Here is a 4,580-nt window from a genome sequence, read left to right as displayed (position 1 = left end):
TACCCTGCCACTAAGAGAAAAAGCGGATTCCGAAGCTACCGTAGAAGCTTGGACGGTTAGTAAATCACGGGCCATGGTGGCAAGAATCGGAAACTCGGTTTCCTTTACCTTCCACCAAGCCAAAACATCAAAAGTGCCATATTCCTCTTCGGATAAACCGGTAGAGTAATCATTTGCATTATACCTTCCTAGTTCGCTTGAAGGGGTGTTACCCCTTTGTTTTTTAGCCGTTACTTTGCGAACGGTGTTCATAAGGCTAATCATGGGATCTCGTACTCTAGTAGCACTTGAACTTGATGAAGACCCCCCCGGCATAGGCATGTGTATGTTTGACCCATATTTATTTAAATAAAAGTCATACATAAATTTAAAATTCAAGTTAAAATAATTTTTTGCCTCTGTTGAAAAGTTTGGGTCAACTTCATGCATATCTAAGGCTGAAAAAATTTCGTCTATCACACATTCAACCCCCGTAACATTTAACATTGGGTTTAAAGCGGCGGCGCAAGTAAAAACCGGTGGCAATTCAAGAAAGTATTTTTTTAATTTAAACTTCATTGGTAATATGATGTTTGAAAACATTGGATTTTTATTTTCAAATTCTTTAAGATTGTTAATCATTAAAAATAACTCCGAAAGAACCAAGGGACTTGTCGGATAATACGTTCCCGATAGTTTCGTAGTTGATGTTTTAAAAACTTCAAGAAAAGTCGATAAGTCATTGATAATTTCCCATTTCTCATTTGAAAAGGGGATTGCCAAATCATTCTCGGCAAGACTAGAATGAAACATTTGTAAAGTTTCTCTTTGTTCCAAAGCACTTTGAAACATTATGCAAGTGGAATTCCATCGATGAGGTACATCCCAATTAGCTCCCAAAGCTTTTCTTCCCGTATCTTTACAAAATTTTCTATATTCCATTTGTCTTTTTTTACTTTTCTTAAAAACTTCATGTATCATTAGTCTAAAATCGTTTATAACCGATGTAACATCATCCGAAGCAAGTCCGTCTTGCACGATTAAATTAATGATATGTGCAACACACCTTGAGTGAAAAAATACACCATTGCAAATCGACGTATATTTTAATTTTAATTTATCAACCGCCGATGTATTATTCGTCGCGTTATCAAATGCCATTGAAAATATTTTATTTTCTAGTTTATAAGTTTTTATAACATAATCTAAAATTTCAAACAAATTATCTCCCGTATGTGGATACTCAAAGAGTTCGAAAGCAATGGTGTGTTTCATCATTTCCCACGATGACGGGTCTACCCAATGAGCGGTGACACAAAGATAAGATTCGGGTAGACCATGTGGAGCCGACCAAACATCACTAGTTAAGTTTATTCCCGTATTTATATTTTCAAAATATGCAATTAGTACCTCTTTGGCCTTCTTCCACAATTTTAAACAAACGTTTAAGAGTATGACGACTTACGTGAGTGTATTGTGGTTGAAGCGTATCTCGAATCATGGCGGTTAAGCGAGGGTTGTCAAAGTGGCTAAACGGCAAAGCTTCTTGAATCACAAACTTCGCCATACGATCTTGAACTCGATCAATTTGGTATGTAAATATTCCGCCTTCACTATCCATTTGCGTTTGTTGCGAATCGACGTTCTTTTTCAACGCCTTGCAATACGGTTTTTCTATGTGCTTCTTCAAATTTGAATTCGAAAGTGGGTTTAAATAAACCCCACAAAACTTGCACCGAGCCTTCAATGAATGGTCACTCAATTCAACCAAATCCCAATTGCACCAAATCTCTTGATTACGATTATGAGGTACAATACGAACGAAACTTAATTCGGCGTTGGAACCTTGACCAACCGATGATTGTGAGGCAGCCATAACAACAAATATGAATATAGAAGAAGAGAAAACAAGATATTAGAGAACTCAAAACGTTGTAATAGCGTTTTTTTTGTATTTTTTTGCGTTCGGGTTTGCGTTTTGAGTGTTGTGATGAACCCATGACACCAAATACCTATTTATACTAGTAGTGGGGTGCTTGGGGGAGCCAAAAAAACGGCTATTTTTGACCCCAACGGTCAAAAAAACGGCCAAAAAAACGATTTCCAACGGCTATAATCGATCCAACGGCTAGAACCGGTTCCTAACCGGTTCCGGATGGTTCGGTTCCGGTTCCTACCTGCGCCCACTCAGAAATGCAAGAACCGGTCACGGATCATCGGGTTGAATCAGATAGGGTCCGGTTCCTACAAAAAACGGGTAGGAACCGGTTCGGTTCCACGAACCGGTTTCGTTGATCAACTCTATTCGTGACCTAAGTGTATCCCCAAGCCGGGTTTGAGCCTCAAAACGAGGTGAAGTTAAAATTTAGTTAAAAAAAACAAAAATAAAAAAAGTAAACATACATATGATCATTGTAATACGATGTTAAATGTCTGAAATTTGTCGGTTCATACGCGAGCAGAAACATGTGCCTGCCCAAGTAAGATGCAACCAGAAAAAACCTATAAAGTTAGGAACACACACGTTTTCTTCAACGTAACTTCACCTAACCCAAATCCCCTCATATTGACATTGAAACTTTATTATGCATATACACAGGTGGGCATTTCAATGTAGACCCAACACAAACGAGCATATTAACTTAGAGTTGAAGAAACACATCCAAATAAAGAACTCATAGTCAGCATGTGTATCAGCAGTGTGTTATGTCAGATCATCTAACCAGCAATCCCGTAGCTTTATTAAAATCCTGATGCAAAAACCACCAAGGACCGTTCCTGGTTGTTAATCTAACGCAATTAAACAGATAAGATGAAACTTTTAACAAAATATTGGCAGCCTAATCATATTAAACATACCTGAGTCGTCTAAGATTTGACTTTCCGCGCATTGAGTTTTTGCCAATTGCCCACAATCCATATTTGAGATATCATGCTAGGCAACGGCTGAAAAAACACATCAAATTTAATCGTCATGTTAATGTATACTGTAATATGAACTGATATGAGTGTGATTTGTGAGTAACCTGGGTTATTGCAACTGTACTTGGGCCTGCAACAGCAGCAATATGCAAGCGAGGGCTGTATTGTAAATTCACTTTCTTTGAAATCTGTTGAAAGTGGACACCATAGTTGAAGTGAATCATGAAACCATAGTCTATTATTTGAACATCTAAAACACCAATAAAATTACATTGCTTCTGGTTTCATTTCTGGTTTAGTTTATTCAGCTTTTGTTTTCGGTTTTTGGTTTCGTTTAGTTCAGTTTATTCGGTCTTAGGTTTCAGTTTATTCAGCTTTTGGTTTCGGTTCGTTTCGGTTTTGTAGTTTTTAGTTTCATTTCTGGTTCAATTTATTCAGCTTTTGGTTTCGGTTCAGTTTTGGTTTTTTGGTTTCGTTTCAGTTTTGGTTTTTTGGTTTCGTTTCAGTTTGAGTTCAGTGTATTCATTCTTTGGTTTCACTTTCGGTTTCAGTTTATAAATCCTTTTGGTTTCGGTTCGTTTTCGGTTTTCTGGTTTCGTTTGAGTTTAGTTTATTCGGTCTTTGGTTTCAGTTTCGGTATTATTTTGGTTCGGGTTTCTACTATTTTGGTTTTTTGCTTCGTTGCAGCTTCATATTTTTTTCAGAATTTTCATTTGGTTTTAAAAGTTTATTTTTTGGGTTTGTAAAACCTTGTTGTGGCAGAAAATGATCTGATATGTCGTTTCGTTTCAGTTTGCTCAGTTTATTATGTCGGCTGTTATAGTGTTTGGTTTCGTTTCAGTGCAATTTAGTTGACTGTTGGTTTTGTTCAGTTTCCGTTTTTCGTGTTTTGGATTCGAATTGTAAGTTCCGGTTCGCTTTTTTATTTCAATTTCGGTTTATTAAGATTCTAAGTTTCGTTTCAGCTTAGTGTCAAATTATTCAGTTTTTAATTTCATTTGTGATTCAGTTTATTCAGCATTTTGTTTCAGTTTGTTTGTTTTGTTTAAGTTTGAGTTCAGTTTATTCGGTCTTTGGTTTCAATTTCAGTTTCAGTTTATTCAGCCTTTGGTTTCGGTTCGTTTTTGGTTTTTTAGTTTTTAGTTTCATTTCTGGTTCATTTTATTCAGATTTTGGTTTCGGTTCAGTTTTGGTTTTTTGGTTTCGTTGCAGTTTGAGTTCAGTTTATTCATTCTTTGGTTTCAGTTTCAGTTTATTCAGCTTCGTTTTCAGTTTATTCAGCTTTTGGTGACCGAACAATCAGCAGTATTCGAGTCTCGGGGATTTCGTTTAATGTCAAATTATTCAGTTTAGTTTCATTTCGGGTTCATTCGGTTTGTTTTTGGTTTTGTTTCAGTTTGAGTAGTTTTTAGTTTCATTTCTGGTTCAGTTCATTCAGCTTTTGGTTTCGGTTTGTTTTCGTTTTTTTGGTTTCGTTTCAGTTTGGTTCAGTTTATTTAGCTTTTGGTTTCGGTTTGTTTTCGTTTTTTGGGTTTCGTTTCAGTTTGAGTTTTTTTTGGTTTCGTTTCAGTTTGGTTCAGTTTATTCAGCTTTTGGTTTCGGTTTGTTTTCGTTTTTTTGGGTTCGTTTTAGTTTGAGTTTTTTTGGTTTTGTTTCAGTTTGGTTCAGTTTATTCAGCT

The sequence above is a fragment of the Bidens hawaiensis genome, unplaced genomic scaffold, assembly GCF_021521415.1.
Source record: "Bidens hawaiensis isolate Kalapana, Puna unplaced genomic scaffold, B.hawaiensis_p1.1 tig00006990_1, whole genome shotgun sequence".
NCBI classification, from domain to species: Eukaryota; Viridiplantae; Streptophyta; class Magnoliopsida; order Asterales; family Asteraceae; genus Bidens; species Bidens hawaiensis.
The sequence above is the reverse complement of the archived record's forward strand: the minus strand, read 5'-3'. Positions refer to the sequence as shown.